Genomic DNA, 18,675 nt, shown 5'->3' with positions numbered 1-18,675 from the left:
TAAGAGACAGTTAAAATCGAATCAAATACAATGAGAACATGTAGCTTACAAAGGAAAGAAAACATTTTCCAAAGTCAGCACATTTTGCAAAGATGACATGTCTAATGAAGCTAACATGAATTATTAAATACTACACCAAACCACATCTTGCTAAAACATGGATTTATTAAAGAAAAGTTAGAATAAAGGCAGTGCAGAAAATGGAGAAATACATGAGGCGTAGTTTAGCTTGACAATATAAATACAATAGAAATGGATGCTCACTACAAAAAAATGCTATTTGTTAATTTGTACGTTTAATGAATTACACATTTTCCATTTTATTCCATTTATTTGGCATTCTTCTTGTCAATATTTTTACATGCTAATCACATATTTTAAGCTAATTCTGCTTGCCTCATCAATCTCATGTTCCAATTCCATGACTCTTGAGATTCTATGATTTTTTTTTTGTAAAATTTTTATTTTGCAGTGAACAAAAAGGACAGAAACACAATATACCACACCGGGCGGCACAGATGATCCCACACAGTGGGAAATAGAGCAAATCAAGACGGAGGCAGTGCTATAATGCTAAAAGAAAGATCAGGCAATGGGCCCGTACATTCGCAGGAAAGGAGAAGCTGTAGAAATTGCCCCACAGGAGCAGAGTCTTTACGAAATCAAACAGTCCCTTCAAGCAGGTCTACTAATTGTCCAAGAAGCACAAAAATGCACCGTCCGCTGAGAGTAGGTGCCCAGGTTGCAGCACCGAAAAGAAGGAAACCCAACTCCCCTTTCCCCCCCCCTCATCCCCCCGTGACGGCGACACACACACACCCCATTCATTCAGCATGCACACTAAAGTTGGAAGAGATGTAAGGTCCTCAACGAAGCTGGGCAAACCGCCGAAGGCAGGCCAGTGGATAGGAAGGACACCAAGGGGCCCCACATGTGATTAAAGTTTTTGTAATTACCGAGGAAGATGTCCGCCATTCTTTCCAGGCTCAGAAGCCTCCAGAGTCTAGCATGCCAAAGGGAAATCGCCGGTGCCTCCTTCCGTTTCCAAGCCGCCGCCAGCGTAAGCTTGGCTGCACCCAAGCAAAGCCATAGAATCTTCTTATCCGCGCGGGTCTGGTGCTCAAGACCGGGGTCCCGTAGGCCCAGGAGTACAAAGGCCAAAGAGTTGTCAATAGGGTATCGCAAAATATCCTTGATATGAGAAAGAATCTCATCCCAGAATGGTCTGACGATTGGGCAGTCCCACCAAATGTGGCGGAAGTCCCCCAGAAGGCCACAGCCCCTCCAGCACCTATCTGAGGTAGCCGGGTAGATACGATGAAGCCGGGCCGGAACCATATACCACTGCATGAGAGTTTTTAAGTGTGCCTCCCTTAGGTGGATCGAGTGATTGAATTGGGTCAGATCTCTCCACAGCGCCGACCATTCACCATCGGTGATGTCCCTCCCCACCATCTCCTCCCACTGCTCCATATATCGCGGCCTAGGAGACAAATCAGATTGAAGCAGTAGTTGATATAGGAAGGAGATGACTCCCTTCATGGTGGACGTCTTTAGCAAAAAAGCCTCAAATTTGGAAGGAGGCCTCGTGGCTGCCTCCCGCACTCCCGGTGACGTGGCCCAATGCAGTAATTGGATATGCCTGTATCTATCAGTTTGCGGCACCTGGTAATCCCGCATGCAATTGGCAAAGGTCAGAGGATCAGAGCCGTGAAACAGGTGGAGCAGCGCCCTGCATCCACCCTCTCTCCACGCGTCAAAGGGCCCCTCGTCAAGCGCCGGCGGGAAGGCCGGGTTGAAGTGCAATGGAGTGAACGGAGATGGGAAGGTCGTCCACCTCTCATCGCCGACCAAAGTGTCCCACACCTTCAGCGTAGTACCCGTGGGAGTACTGAGGTACGCATTCACTGGGCGATCTCTCTTCGGCTTCCAGGCTAAATCCCAGATGGACCGACCCGCCACTCTTCGGTCCATATGCAGCCAGTGTTTCTCAGAGAGCTGCTGCGACCATTCCACCATGACTTTCAGTTGGGCAGCTTTATAATATAGGTGCAGGTCCGGGAGACCAACCCCGCCTTCAGACCGCAGCCGGCGCAGGATTGCGAATGACAGACGTGCCCGACCCCCCTGCCAGACAAATTTCAAGATCATCGTTTTGAGGTGCCGAAAGTTATCCAGCGGAATAGGCAGGGCCTGGAAGAGATACAAGTATTTGGGGAGAAGGACCATTTTAATCGCGTGCACCCTACCTAACCAGGACAGGAATTTAGGCTTCCATCTCTCCAATTCCGCCCGCGTCTTTGCCAGCAGGGGCGGGAAGTTGGCCGCGAATAACCTACCCACCGTAGGAATCAGGTGAACTCCCAGATAGAGAATCAAGCCCGAGGCCCAAGCCAATGGCGTCAACGCCCTCACCTGAGCAACATCGGCCTGCGATAAGGTCAAGTTCAGAATGCCATAATTAACCTTGAAGCCAGCCACTCCCTCAAATTCAAGCAAAATATCCCGAACACAAGGTAGAGAACCAGCAGGATCAGCCACCGAAAGCAGGACATCGTCCGCGAAGAGGGAACTCTTGTGTTGCTCTCCCGTGAATGGTATGCCCTTCACACCTTCATGTTCCCTCACTGCCATTGCTAGGGGCTCAATACTGAGCGCGAATAACAAGGGGGAGAGGGGACACCCTTGTCTGGTGCCCCGCGAGTGCGGAAAAAAGGCCGACAGGTGGCCATTCACCGCCACCCTCGAATGCGGGCTACAGAAGTTCGCCTGCACCATAGTAATGAATCTATCAGAGAAGCCGAATGCTCGCAACGTATGAAACAGAAAGCCCCAATCCACTCAATCGAAGGCCTTCTCCGCGTCCAGTCCCACCAATACAGCCGGGATGCGGAACCTGTCTGCTTTTTCGATAAGGTGAACTACTCTACGGGTATTGTCGTGAGTCTGGCGGCCCTTAATAAAGCCGGACTGGTCCGGGTGTATGATCGTCGGAAGCAGATCCTGGAGACGGCCGGCCAGAATCGCCGAATAAAGCTTTGCATCTATGTTAAGCAGGGCTATGGGGCGGAACGAAGCACATTGCTCCGGGTCCTTCCCCGGTTTCGGCAAGACCGTAATCACCGCCTCCGCCAGAGTCCCTACGTTCATTCCCGATTCGCCATATCATTAAAAAGGGTAACCAGAAAATCACACAACTCAGTCGCATACGTCTTGTAGAAGACCGCTGTGTACCCGTCCGGACCCGGGGCCGTATGTAGTTTCAAATTTTTGATGGCGGTGAGAACCTCCTCCCTCGAGATCGGTGCCTCTAACAAGTCGTTCCACTCCCTAGAGACCTGTGGCAGCGGCAAACGTAGAAACTCCCGCTGTGATGCAGCGTCCAGGGAGTCGCCCGTGTACAGGTCGGCGTAAAAGCGTCCAAAAATGTCCGCCTTCGCCCCGTCGCGGTGGTGTAGCACTCCAGCGGAATCTCTGATCCCCCCTACGTATTCCCTCTCCCTCCTGTCCCGCAATTGTCGCGCCAAGTGTCTGCCAATCTTGTTGCCGCAAGAGTACGATTGACGCCCCAATCGCAGGAGAGTAAGCTCGGCCCTGTTGGCATAGTGTGCCTTCAACTTGCCCCGTACCGCCGTCAAAGGCCGGAGGGTCACTCTCGAGGGGTTAAGTTTGTGAGCCCGCTCGAGCTCGAGTACCTCAGCCTCCAAGGCTTCGCGTTCCTTCCTCCGCAATGCGTTAAGCTGCGAGTTGAGACCCAGGCACGTGCCCTTGATCGTAGCTTTAAAGGCGTCCCACGTGGTCGCCAGCGAAGTGTCCGATGGAGGATTGAGGTCAAAGAATTCACGGATAGCAAGGCGCAATGCCTGGTTAGATACATCGTCCCTGACCACCGATGCTGGAAAATACCACTTCCGACACGCAGCGTCAGGCGGTGACCAACGAAGATTAAGCACCAAGAGACTGTGGTCCGACACCGAGACTGGAAGAATGGCGGCATCCAGCACGTTCCCGCGTAGGGACTGACTAAGGAAGATGTAATCCAAGCGGGAATAGGAGTGATGCACGTGTGAAAAGAATGTATAGTCCTTCGTGGTAGGGTGAAAAAAACGCCAGCCATCAACTAGTCCCAGCTCCCCCACCCCTTGCTGTGTGGAACCAGAAAACACCCCTGTACCCACCCTGTGCCCCCCTGAGCTGTCCAGATCCCTGTCCCACACCAAATTGAAGTCCCCCAACAGGAACAGGTGCCCTTCTGCAAAGTCTCCCACCTTCACCAGTAGATCCTGCAAATGCTTATTCTGGCCAGCATTGGGTAAATACACCACCACGAAAGTGCACAATCGCCCTTGTATAAGTCCTTTGACCATTAGCCAACGGCCCTCCTTGTCGTGACGGACCTCCACAGGCTGAAAGTGCAATGCAGCTCTGAAGAGGAGTGCCACTCCCCTGTGTTTCGTAGCAGCGGAAGACCTATAAATAATGGGATAGGCCCTATGGCGGAGCCTCATCTCATCTTTCCGCGCCAAGTGTGTTTCTTGCAGCCCAACAACATCAAGGTGGTGGTCCACTACATACTTCAAAACCTTCTGCCGCTTCTGTGGTGAATTCATGCCCTTAATATTCCACGTCCCTATACTAATCGGCATAATAAAGATAAATCCCAGAAACTGCTCTCAGTACGCCAAGTGTCCCCCCCCCACAGCCAGACCAGCCCCCACACAAGAGATGACCAGCAGTCGCCAGTCTACCAGTGCAATGACATCCACAACACTATTGTACACGCACACCCACAGCCACACATCAAACGTCCCCCCAGTCCAACCGTCACGGGTCCCCCCCCAACATCCCGAACTCCCCAACTCCCATCCCCGCCCCAATCGAAACACAACCAAAAACAGGAGCAGAAACAGAAATCTAAATGCAAAAACAGTACTCATCATGTCCAGAAGGCCGAAGTCCGTAGGAGGCCTTCCGTCCAGGAAGCAGGCCGGAGGGACTAGTACACTATCCCCCATGGCCACAGTCGAGGGTGTCTCCTCCAAGAGTACTTTCATACCCCCCAACCAGAAGGCCCGAACCCCTCCGGCGCCGATCCATCAAGATAAGGAGGTCATGCTGCTCCGGAGCTTTGCTGCGTGTCAGCCAATGTGGCCGATGCCACCGACGCCACAGCGTTGCCCCGCTCTTGCAAGCTGGTAGAGAGGTCCGGCCGCCGTCGGTTAGGTGAAGCACCCACCCTATGCCAGGAAGATGAACGGTGGCGCCTCCGAGATGGAGAAGCAGTCGCGGCCTGTGAGGGCGGCACATCTTCCAGGCCCAGAAGCTCCTTCGCTGCTTGAAGCGTGCGGATTTGCGCAAGACGATTCTGCCACCGAAAGATGATCCTAAACGGATGACCCCAGGAATAGGCGATGCCCCGTTCTCTCAGGAATGTAGTCACCGGGCGGAACTCCCACCGTTTCTGCAGGGTAGAGGCCGCCAAATCCTGGTACAGTTGGGGGCGGTGGTCCCGGAATTGCAGCGACGTGAGTGTTCTGGCCTTGCGGAGGATCCTCTCCTTAAGCTGGAAATCATGGACGCACACAAGGATATCGGGGGGGGGGCCCCTCCGCGCCTGGGCAGCCCTACTCTATGCACTCTGTCCATCTGAATCTCTTTTGTATCCTCTTCATCCAATATTTGGAGGAATAACTCCTGGACATATCCCCGCAAGTCCCCTGCCTCACCGTCCCATGGCACCGCCCGTATACGAATGTTATGTCTACGGGAGCGGTTCTCCAAATCCTCCGTGTGCGTTTGCAAGTCCAGGTTTTGCTCGGTGAGGCGAATGATATCCTGCTGCAGCAAGTGCACGTCGGTGGCCACACTTAGATCACGGTCCTCAAGGCTCGCCACCCTCTCGCCCAGGCCGTCAACATCTCTCCGCACCTCCCGCAAATCGGAGGCTAATTGCGCCCGGAGTTCGGAGATGTCCTCCTTAATGGAGGCAAAGAGTTCAGTCATGAAGGCTTTTGTCGCCGGCGCTTCATCATCCGACTGCTTCGACGATCCACTAGCTCCAGGGGACGCCGGCTGCTGGGAGGATTTCAGGGCATTATCCTTTCCCTGGCCCCGTTTGCGTTGCGCATTAGACATGGCGGCCCACAGCGTCCCAACCACGCGCCACGTGGCCAACCAGGATGGCGGGCCTTATCGCTCGGCCCAGGTTAGAGCGGGCGACCACAAATCGAGCACCAGGCTTCACCTTATAGTCCGCAGATGTGTCTAGCTCCACATGTACGGCAGTACGAGCCGCGGTCCTCACCGGTGCACAGGCGAGCAAAAGTCCAATGGCGGCCACGCGCAGGTGCTGTCATTGTCCCCCAAGCTTCTCCCGACCCACACGTGGCTCGGGCCTCGCCGGGAACTGCTGGTCCGGTGTCGCTCACCACCTCAAGGCATGGGCAGGGAAATCGCTACCGCCCAGGGCCATCACCTCCGGTGAGCAGAAGTCTCGTACCACCCCTCGGCGACCACTGTGGGGCTCCTCTCGCCAAGCCCCGCGATTCCGCCACACCTTGCGGGTCAAGGGGCTCCAAGCCACATCCGCAGCTAGACCTTCCGGCCCGATGATACAAAGCGTCCCTCCACCTTCCGCTAGCTTCGGTGTCTCCAGGCAGGACCTCAGGGGCTCCGCCCTCCTCCCACGCCAGACGTTGAGATCAAGAAAGGCCGGGGTCGCACAGGCCGCGGAGTTCGATCGATCTCGAGGGCGATCTCGGGGCTTCACCGCTCCAGCGACAGCGCCAAAGCAGACCGCCTCGTCAGGTAGACCTCCCCACCACTTTTGAAGCGGGGCCGCTCCCTCAGGATCGTGCTATTAGAAGCTTTGTCGGATCAGCGCCGGAGCGGCTCGGAAAGGCGTCCTACTCCGCCGCCATCTTCGAGATTCCATGATTTTTATTGTGGTTGTTACCAGTACTTAATTTGAGCCGGTGGTTGCCCAGAGCGGTAACACAAAAGGATAGCCCCACTGGCTGGTACTGATTTTACTAGTGAGCTAAGTAATGTAGGCCATGGCAGTGGGCTTGAAAGTTCGCTACAGCATGGGAGAATTTATAGGACACAAGACTGTCAATGTTATGTTATTGTTATTATTATATATTGTTTCCCAGAAAGTGGCACTGGGCGCCTTTGTGTCCAAACCCAGGAGACTGGAATGTGGGGTGCCTCAGGGTTCGGCACTCAGTCCTCTGCTCTTTAATGTGCACCTTGCCCCGCTCTTCTCTTTAATAGCTAACTGGGGTGTCACGGTAATTTCCTATGCCGATGACACCCAGTTAGTTTTTCCCTACTCAGAGGTGTCAGAGGCTGCATTTGCTAACTTTAAGGGGTGCCTTCGCGATGTAGCTAGGTGGATGAACACCAATAAAGTGAAGCTGAATGCGGGAAAACAGAGGTGATCTTCTTTAGGAAGGGCCCCCCCCTCTGCGGATCTTTGGTGGCCGACAGAAATGGGCCTGGCACCTACCCCCAGCACTAAGGCCAAAAATCTGGAGGTGAAGTGGATGACAGCCTTTCCTTCCTACCCCACATCCAACAGGTAGTCGGAGGGTGCTTAAACAAACTGAGGAATTTACAGAAATTTCTCCGGCTCCTCCCGGAAGGATGCCGAAAAACGGTAATCCATGCTATGGTCACCTCTAGGCTGGATTATGCCAACAGCCTTTATCTGGGCCTTCCAAAATATCTGATCCAACGGCTCCAAACCGTTCAGAACGCGGCGGCGAGGTTGATAACGCACATCCCGTTTAAACAGCATATCTCGCCGCCTCTGCACAGGCTACATTGGCTACCGGTAGCAAGTAGGATTAAATTCAAGGCTCTGACACTGGCCTTCAGAGCCCTGCATGGAACGTGCCCTCTTTACTGAAAAACTCGACTCCCGAGATACGCTCAGGTGAGACTCCTTCGCTCTAATTCCCTGCTTCAACTTCGCGTCCCACGAGTCAGACGGGCTTGTTTGGGGGGCAGGACCTTTTCGGCCAGCACGGCGAAGCTGTGGAACACGCTGCCACCGGCCTTGCAGTGGGCTCCTTCCGAAGCAATCTTTAGGAGGATGTTAAAAACCTGGCTTTTCCAGGGATAAGCACCTTTCCTTTCCTAATTTTCGCTGCCTCTCTGCTGCTCACTCAGCGCCGGGACGCCTCTGGTTGAGGTAACTGCACGCGCTCTACAAAATTCTGTATTATTATTATTATTATTAGTGGTTTTGTAGCGCGCTCAATTAGTCAAGAGTATCCTGGCGTGGAGAAATGCAGAAAGGCGGTGATATCTGGAATAATTACAATGATAGTTTAAAAAGGTGGGTTTTAAGTGCTTTTTTAAAAAGATTAAAATCCTGTATAGCGCGAAGCGGCGGAGGAAGAGAGTTCCAGGCAGTGGCTGCCTTAACAGTGATGGACTGGCCACCAAGGCGGGAAGGTTTAAAACGGGGAATAACCAGCAGATGTTGGGAGGTGGACCATAGTGGTCGGTTAGGTGAATACCAGGCAAAACGCTTCCTCAAGTACGCCGGCCCTTGATCGTGAATGGCTATATGCGCGAGAGTGAGGGATTTAAACACAACCCTTTGTGTGACAGGGAGCCAATGTAGACTGCGCAGGTGTTGACGGACACTAGACTGCCGCGAGATGTTGAAAAGGATTCTGGCCGTCACGTTTTGTATGATTTAAAGGCGATTGGTGAGGTAGGCAGGAATGTCAGAGAACAGGGCGTTTGAGTAGTCAAGGCGAGAAAGAATGAGAGCCCTTGCCACTGTCCCTTTGTCCGTCCTTGGCAACAGGGAAAAAAACCTACGGAGGGCTTTCAGAGTGCCGAAGCACCCACAAGTGAGTTTTTTAATGTGCTCTTCAAATTTTAGGTTTTCCCCAAACCAAACTCCTAGGTTTTTTGCTGGGTTGCCAACAGCACTGGTGAAGGGGACGACAGGTGGCCATAAAGATTCTCTAAAATTGGGGAGAACTGCCCATAGAGAAGTATTTCGGATTTATTTTCATTGCATTTTAATTGGGCCAGAGCGAGCCAGGAAAAGACTGACGAGAGGCAGGTCTGGGCCGCAGAGGTATCCATGCCAGGCCAGGTGAACAGCAGCTGCGTGTCGTCAGTGTAGGCAATTATTTTGCCCCTAATTCTTCGGCCAAGAATATCAGGGGGGTCAAATAGATGTTGAACAACAGTGGCTTAATGTGGACCCCTGTGGTACGCCGGTGGAAAGCAGCTTGGCCGAACAAACATCCACACCTGCTGAGTTCGATTGGTCAAGAATGAAGTCAGCCATTCTAATGCGGAACCAGCAATGCCAATGGATGCCAACCGAGAGATCAGCTGCTGATGGGGTACCGTATCGAAAGCGGCAGAGAGATCTAACATAATCAGAACCGCTCTGCCGCCCTTGTCCAAGCACTCCCTTATAGCCTCAAAGATTTCCACCAGTGCTGACTCAGTGCTATAGGTAGCACAGAACCCAGACTGAGCAGGATGGAGAGCATGGGAATCTTCCACAAAGGCATCCAACTGGCGGAATGCTATTTTCTCAGTTACTTTGGCCAGCGCTGTTAGCAGAGAAATGGGGCGATAGTTGGCTAGGACATCTAAGTTTAGTCCTGATTTTTTGAGAAGTGGCAGGAGTTTGTCCTGTTTCCAATAGTCGGGGACTGGAGCAGTCCTGAACGAAAGGCTAATAATCTGTATGACCTCAGAGCAGACCACCTCCACCACACCCCATAAAACGAGGGCGGGACAAGGGTCAGAGGGGGAACCCGATCACATAGATTTGAGGACAGCTAAAGTACCTGCCTCCGTGGTAGAAGAGAATGCATTAAAACATGAGTGATAGGGGGAGAGGAACAGGAGGGAGGCGTGTCCTGGTTACTCTGATCCTGGCAAATGATGCGCAGGCTGTCCTGGATCCCAACGATTGTGTCTATAAAAAAGGAGGACAAAACCTCACACCATTGAGGGGTAGAGGGAACCAAAGTTTGGTCGGCATCGGGGGGAAAGAAATTTTTTTACAATGGAAAAGATTTCCTTACTGTTATTATTAGCCCTAGAAATCCTGCCTGCATAGAACTCGCTCTTTGCTGATCTTATGGCGGCATAGTATACCCTCTTAGCCGCACGCACGTAGAGCCCCCTTAGCAGTGGAACAATACGTGCGTCTCTAGCATCTCTCCAGCATTTTGCAGTTGAGCTTCAGTTCTTTCAGGGCATGTAAAAACCAGGGCTTGGAGGGTGTGGCGTGCTTGTTTGAGACAATACCCTGTTTAACAGAGACCTGCACCCCCAAGCTGATCCAGGTGTCAAACTGCTGCACAGCTGCTGTATGCTCGGGGCCAAGCACTGGAAGACTCTGCTGAAGACCGTTGGTCAGGGCTAGCAAGTTAATCTTCTGATGGTAGGTGATAGGCAGAGTGGAGCAGGGAGATTTAATTAGAGGCCAAGAAAACCTAATGAGCCTATGGTCCGACCAGGAGAGAACTTGGGGATCGGATATTGTTAGAGCAAAATTAGAACAAATTAGGTCCAGAAGATGGCCACCCGAGTGCGTAGGCAGCTTTACCCACTGGGACAGATGAGCTAAATTAAGGGATTCTAGCAGGCTTAGAGAATCTGGTGCCTCCTTCATATCAACATGAATGTTGAAATCCCCCAGAAGTAGAAACTTTGTGAACCTCAAGGCCTGGGGTACGATCACATCCTCCAGTGCCTTAAGGAAGAGTCCAGAAGGACCTGGGGGGTGGTAAATCAGTGTGCCACCCAGTGTGAAATGAGGCAAAAGAACAAGGGAGAAGTGAAGAAACTCCCCGTCTTCCAGTTCACTGGAGGTCTCACTATGGAAAGACCAGAAGTCTCTAAAAACAACCTCCACCCCCGCCTCTCCCAGCTACGCGGTCAGCCCTAATAATTTTGAAGCCTCTCAGGATGGCGAGCTCAATCACAGGGGCACAGGAGCTGTTAAACCACGTCTCTGTGATGAACAAGATGTCAAGATTGCCCTCAGACAACAGCTCAAATATATCTGCAGCATGTTTCACCATAGAACAAGCGTTTATTAGTGAAGCCGATGTAATATCTTTGGTATTCATTTTGGGAGCGGGAGCGATTGAAATTGGAGGGAGGGTGAAGTTGCAAAGGGAACAGATTTTATGGGAGCAATCGGAGACCACCCACAATTGAATACCTTTGCAGACGGTATTGTTAAGAGCCATAAGCTCCTTCTGGGAGTACCTCTTTAGACCAACCACTGAAGGGGAAGTAAAATGGGCAGCATGGCCGGCGCTAGGCGCGCCCTGGATGCGGACGGGTGCAGATGGGCTAACCTTTGGCTTACCTTCGGCGCGCCCGCTGCCCGCGTCCGCTGCACGTACGAAAAGGCATGTACAATTTCTATGTGTACCTCCCTCCCCCAGCTAGAGCGCTGCCACTAGCCAAGCTGGGGTCCGGGACTACACCAAAGATGGCCGCCCGCCCTCCACAAAATCGGCACAACAGCTGCGGGGGAACGGGGCAGGGAGGGCTCACCTCGGACCCTGGAGTAAAGCTGGCAGGAATGCAATTCTGAAAACAAATTTAAAACGATAAAATTCTGTGTGAGCGCTTCCGCCCAAGAGATCAGTTTCAGCAGCAGTTTAAAAAAGAAATAGCACAATAGAGCATACTTTGACGAAAAATGCCTCTGCAAGTCTGAGCGGGACTGAGTAGGAGCTGCCACCAACCTACTCTAACCGCAAGTGACCCAGTTTGGCAAGTAATTTATATGTGTACCTCCCTCCCCCAGCTGGAGCGCTGCCACCAGGACTACACCAAAGATGGCCGCCCGCCCTCCACACAATCTGCACAACAGCCGCGGTGGAACGGGGCAGGGAAGGCTCACCTCGCACCCTGGAGTAAAGCTGGCAGGTATGCAATGCTCAAAACAAATTTAAAACGATAAAATTCAGCGTGAGTGCTTCCGCCCAAGAGATCAGTTTCAGCAGCAGTTTAAAAAAGAAATAGCACAATAGAGCATACTTTGACGAAAAATGCCTCTGCAAGTCTGAGCGGAACCGAGTAGGAGCTGCCACCAACCTACTCTAACCGAATTCATAGTTATCAATTCAATGGCAAATAGTCAGTGCTGGGACGTATTCTTCATCATCAGACCTTGACCCAGAGTAAGAGAGAGAAAGGCAGAGAAGGCAAAAAAACTGTGCTTTCTCATTTGAGGATATATTTGAATCTCTAAATGAATGCTTGTTCGTCCAGCATGTCCTCTGTGGTCTCATTTTGTTTCCCCTACTTAGCGTCCGTTCTAAAGTACTTGAATTGACACATTATGCTCACTCCTGAGGAAGGCCCCTGGCTTTGTGAGGGCATTCTAAGAACTCTGAAACATGTCAACCAAAATGGGTGTTTTAGCTAGTGTATGTATATGCCAATTTAGGACATATTTTCAAATATCTGTTAATTTCCTCTCTCTCTCCCTTATGTTAGTTAGGGGCCCATTCAGTAGAGTGTTCCATCTTCTATAGAAACACAGGGCAGTGGGACAGGCTTGCCAAAGCCATGCTGCAACATCTGTCCCTAGACGTGGCCCGTTCTTTTGACACGCTTATTTATGTAACTTCTGATCCTGCACCACACTCCCACAATGAATAGCATCTTTGGAACATGTGTTTTAGGAATATACTCCTTTTGCCCTGTTCATACCATATCCAGTGGAATGTTAAAATCTCTATAACACCTACTTTAATATCATTATAGGTGTGAAGTAAGCATGGGCGGAAAATCCGTTCCACTCGTGGATTTTGCGGATTTTCGGTAAATTCGCAATCCGCGAACTCTCGGGAATTTACCGAAAATCCACAATTTTGCACGCAGCGGATTTTTTTTCTTGGTGATACAATATTGCGGCGTTCACTTACCGTCATTCAGTGTAAGCATGGGCGAATTTTGCGAATCTGGTGCTCGCGAATTTTACGAATTTGCGAACTCGCAATCCGCAAAATCCGCGAATTCTCGCGAATTTGCAGATTTTTTTTTGTGTTCGCAAGGGTTTCTGCCAGTTCGCAAACTTACTTGTCGGCTCGCAACGGTCGCGACTATGTTGTTTCTACGTCTGGTTCATCATCACAGGTTTCCAGCACCCTCTGTTTCACCACTGCCACCCTCTGTTACATCAATTCCACCCTCTGGTTCATCATCACTGTAGATTATGGTGGGGAAAAGCAAGCACACCTGCCCTGCTTCAACTGACATGAATTAATTTGGGGTTAGTTTATTAATGTGTCACTGTTATAAAATTCCAGGTCTGGCACCTGCTTCCTTATCAGTAATTTGCTTTCTGTTGCAGTGCAATTTTTTTTTCCAGGACCTTTGTGGCCTACTTGTAGCTATTCTATTAGCCTGCTGTGACGGTCAGAGCAGGGTCATACAATTGTTGCAACTAGCAACTGAACTCTGGAGAGGCCCCAGTCAGGAAGCACTACAGGGAATGGTTACTAATGATGAGTTTGAACTCTTGCACCTGCCGAGTGCTTTCAGTTTTGCAAAACTCGTTTTCTGCAATTTTGCGGGATTCGCGGGGCGCGAACACGCGCGAGATCGGATTCGGAAGCCGCGAATTCGTGCGAATATGCGATTTCTTTTTTGTGGCGCGTTAGTTCGCAAGGTTTTGTGCGTTTTCGCGAGCCGCTTGTAGCGCAAGGCGCAAAGTTACCCTCGCGGCCATCTTGTTTGCATGACGTATTTCCGTTTCCGGGCGCGAAGTGTAATCTCGCAAAGTGTGCGGCTCGCCAGTACAATTTCGCGAGCTTACCCGCGCGGTCGTGAACGGGCGCGGCCATCTTGTTTCTCATTCATTGCTATGGTTCTGGGCATGCTCTTTGTATCCTCTCTAAATCTCTGCCATCCTTTGCTTGCTTGAAGTTTTTTTTATCTATTTTACTTATTATCTATCCCTCTATTTTTCTAGCCCTTTATTTTTGTGTTTACTGCTACTTTTGGTTAATTTTAAACTACTTTTTTAAACTCTTTTCTTTTCTTCTCTTCCCTATTCTATTTTCTTTATTCCTTTCCGCCCTGACCATGGTGAAGGGAGACGGGAAGCATCCCGAGAAGGGAAAGGGTCCCGCACCCCGTGCCCGTCTCCCGTGTGGGCGTTTGAGGGGGAGCAGGTCATACCCAGGGAGATCTTTAGCCCGGAGGAGTTGGGCGCACTCATTTTTTATGTTCAGCGCGGCCTCCCCAGGACCATCATGGCAGGCGGCAGGATCGGTGTCCGGTACGGGATCCGGGAGCGCCGGAAGCGGTGGGATAAGGAGTGCCGGGCCATGTACCACCACTCTCGGGTCTGGCGCACCTACAACCAGGCCACCCACCGCTGGACGGATGTCCTGACCCGTGAACGAGATCTGCTCGACCTGCTTGGCCTTGAGATCCCCGGACTTGGTGAGTAGTAGTAGCTATTTCTTTACTACTCTGTTTTCTCCTGCTGTGTTATTATATTGCAAATTTTTGTTTTTTACCAAGAGCAATAATGCTGCTCATTACATTGTAGGTAAATTATATTTCAAAATCTTCTGTGCATTTCAGGTGCACTGCTCTCCTTCTCAGTAGTGTTGCTACTATGCTTATTTGTTTTTGATTTTGTGTTCCTTTCATTGGCCTGTGAAATTATGTATGAGTGTAGTTTAAAGAACTGCGTAATGCTACACACTAAGGTTCAGATTTTTAATTACCGGCGCATCCCTGCAAAGTAGCAGGGATGCGCCTGTAATTGTGCGCCACGCCACTATCACCCATGGTGCGCCGTATTTACAATGCGGCTCACCATGGGCCCAAAACGTCACCAAAGCGTTACGCATCTGTGCTGTAAGGGCGGCGCATTGCTGGAGTTGCGTCGCAACGATGGTGCAGCTCCATCAATGCTCTGGGGTGCCCTATCTCCCCAATTCTGCGTCAAGCCGTGCGTCTGCTTCAAGCAGGCGCAGGGTTTGAGTCACGCATCATTGTCGTTAAAGTGAGTGATTGAAATCTTGTAGATTTCCCTCAGCCACTTTTAGGATGCGTTCCTAAGCAGGAACGCCCTCCCTTGAGCCGGAACGCCCCCTGATGGCGCAGGGCTTTACAACATGATGCATCTCCCATATGCGTCACGTTGTTAATATACGCCGCACCATTGCGCCTCTTTTGTGCTGCCGCTGCGTCACAAAAGTCACGCAACAATGGAGCAAAAGAGCCGCAATGGGCTTCTAAATCAGCCCCTACAGACTCAAGTCCAGTCCTTCCTTTGTACACATGGCGATAAGAAGAAATAGTGGTGGTGGATTGATAGTTTGAGTATTTTAATGACTGGTTAATGTAGTAGGAAACTTTAGTGTTGCCGCTGATCTGCAATCACGATGGACTTTGGCTGTTCACTTCGTGTGCTGCGGACTGCTGCCTGCCAATCCTAGGCAAACCTTTTTAGTACTTTGTTTAGTGAGTTACATAAGAAGTTTCCAATTCGACGGTCCGCAAATCAAGCAATACTAATAACGTAGTAGACCACATGAGATTGGTCAATAATATATCCCGTGGAATAGTTGTCTATTTGCTATTTCGCCAAAATATTTTGTTAGTTCTTTTGAAATGTTTGATTTGGTTGACAAATATCATCCATGTTTTCTGTTTTTCTTTCTTTCATGTTGTACATTAGCTTCCCCCAGGGGCAAGAGGAGGACACAGGAGGAGGAGGAGGAGGAGGAGGGTGCTGTTGAGGATGTAGGCCAGGATCGGGCAGGCGAGGGCTCCTTTGCTGGCCCCAGTAAGTTTTAATTTTAATATAGAGTACTTATTTTTTCCCAGCGTTCCTCATTCGATTTTTTCTAAATCGTCTTTGATATTCTTGTAGACTGGATCTAAATTCTCATCCTGCCTCGACTATGACTCTGTGTGGTATTACTAGATTATTCTTATTAGTCTGTCTGTGTAGCTAACTAGGATTGCACATTTGGCAATTCCATTGGACTCCCATTCTAGTCAACAATAGCTGTATGCACTGAGTGCAGTCCTCTGGGATTGTCCATAATGTCTTTTCAAGTCTTCTAAATGTTTATGCTTTGACAATTGCCAACAATAAAAAGGTGAATGACCACCAAGAAAGAATAAGATACTACTTTACTTTTGGTTTGGATAGGAGGACAATCCATTCTACTACTGTTGCAGGGACAAATCTGCACAAACAGAACTATGGACACTAAATAATGCATTGCTTAGCTTATCAATTATAATAGGTGCTGTTAGACTTTCCACATACCTCAGTGATAACAGACTGTAGTTGAACCCCCAATCTCCTTACTGACTAGATAGTGTGGCAGAGTCCTTTAGCTCCCAAAGTCACCGATGATTATTCCCCAATGATGTCAGAGGCACGGACTCATGCTTGCAAAAATTACAAAACCTTTAGCTCATCCACTCTAGTCTGGAGGACCAAAAACCACAGAGTCTATTTAAGTTTAAAAGATTTATTAAAAGTAAACACATTTATTAAAATCAAGTTTGTCATAAAAGTAAACGTTTAACTGAAATGGAAAAGTGCTTAGTGCTGACGATTAATTGGACACATTTCTTGTGGTCGAGCCGAGCTCTCACCTGGTTTGAACTTGATCCTGCTCATGTTCTTAGAAGTCAAGCTTCTGTCTGTTAGGAGAAAAAGTGGTGCGTGTTAAAAATAAAAAGCAAGCATTCATCAGTTGTGCCAAAAAGTGCAGCAAGACAACAGCCTTCCCTGGAAAATGGGACATTTTTACTTTAGAGTAGACAGTCACAAATTATTAAATTTTATACTGTTTTTTCACATTTCTTTCTTCCTCCTAGACCAAATATTATATAGTAGTGAGTGGTGTATTCTAACATTATTAAATGTACTTTGTAGGTGGAACATCTGGAGGCGGGGCCAGCGTGGAGGTGGTGGCGGCATTGGACGAGGAGGACAACTCTGGGGAGGAGGCGGTGCAAGTGCCGAACAAGGACATGCCTGTGAGGGATAACATGGTGGTGGCGGGCAGAGGTAAGCTATGTATTCCTTACTCATTGAGATTGAAGACTGCAGAGTGTGCTTTCTGCACGGGTGTATTACAAATAAACCAGGTAGGAGCCTCCTCTAAATGTACTTCGACTTAGCTGTGAAGTTTTTGGCAAAAAGAATCCCAATCAGATCTGAGATGAACTTGATGGATGGGATGAACGAAAAGCGAAAGAAGGGTGTAAGTAAGTGTGGAAGGACGAGAAATGTAATGATGACTGGCAAAGAAGAATGATATGTGTTTGCTTGGTCCCCGAGGTGGCTGGGAAGGAAAGAATATGGTATGGTGCATGGCTGGGTGAATGATGAAGCAAGGATGGGTGGAAGGAGAACAGCCTGGGTGGGTGAAACAGAAACTCTATGTGTGCATATACTTTGAATGGATGGATGCCTGGATCATTCATGGTACTATCTGACTCTTAGATAGAATATGTGTATCTAGAGAGAGTAGACGGTCACTGGATGAACTAAGTGTTACTTTGAAGAGCATGTAACACCGCACCCGTACGTCCGTTCCAGTGTAGGAAAGGCAAGGAAAGGAAGTTGTAATTTTGTCCAAATACTACCATGAATAGTAGCAGTAGTTTGTATCGCAACTGCAAGCACAGCATATATCTGGTTATTACGGTGGACACTCCCTACCTCTCTTAATAACTTTAGTTTAGTAGTAGTACGTCATTCATGTGTGGGTGTATCACTGTTCACTCAATAATAAGCAAAGCACCTAAAGTCATCCCATATGTCATCAAATACATCCCATGTGAAGTGATAGATAATCAGATTATTTAGCTTCTTCATTTTCCTTTTCTAATACTCATTTGCACTGTAGGGTGAAAGCTAAATTAATCAAGCAGTAGCCCTTTTAACAGAGTATTCTCAGTGCCACCCGTAATAGAAAAGTAAGAGATTCACCACCTGCATGTACTGGACCGGTACAGTAACACAAGTCTGTCTCACTCACCATGGTGTGCGTCTGTTTTTCTCGGGTGCAAGTTCACTGCGCTGGCATTATGCCGGCTTGCATAAGATAACGTACCAATTTTCCTAAACAAGAGAGAAGAAGAAGAAGAAGACTGGTGTACTGTCACAGTCGACTGTAATAGAAGTCCATAGTGCTCGTAGAATTTGTTCCTTAAACTCCCACTAATGTTAGAGCACAGATGAAGAAGTCGGAGGTTACATAGATACTGTCCTCAATAGTTATGTACTGTGCTTTCAATTTGCTACTTGTACTGTGACAACTTTCTGCTCAATCATTTTGTGTTAATCTTAAGGAGCATTGGTTACAGACTATGTCTTTCTTTCTTCATATAGTTGCTCCTTCCAAATCCAAGAGACCATCAAGGAGGAGGGAGCTGGCTCGAATGGCCCGGCAACGGAGGCTGGATGCCACTGTCGCTGAATATCGGCGGCTGGTGGCCCTGGAGGAGGCGGAGACGCAGTCTGGTACTACAACAACGTCCACTGGGACAGCTGCATCCTCCTCCGTGCGGACTGCCAGCCAGCGCAGTGCTCCAGCGGTACGGAGCTGGGCTACCAAAGACAAACGCCACCGCCGAGCAGCAAAGACAGTAGCTGCCCCCCACAGG

This window comes from Lissotriton vulgaris, chromosome 7 (assembly GCF_964263255.1).
Source record: "Lissotriton vulgaris chromosome 7, aLisVul1.2, whole genome shotgun sequence".
Taxonomy (NCBI): domain Eukaryota; kingdom Metazoa; phylum Chordata; class Amphibia; order Caudata; family Salamandridae; genus Lissotriton; species Lissotriton vulgaris.
Note: the sequence above shows the minus strand (reverse complement) of the source record.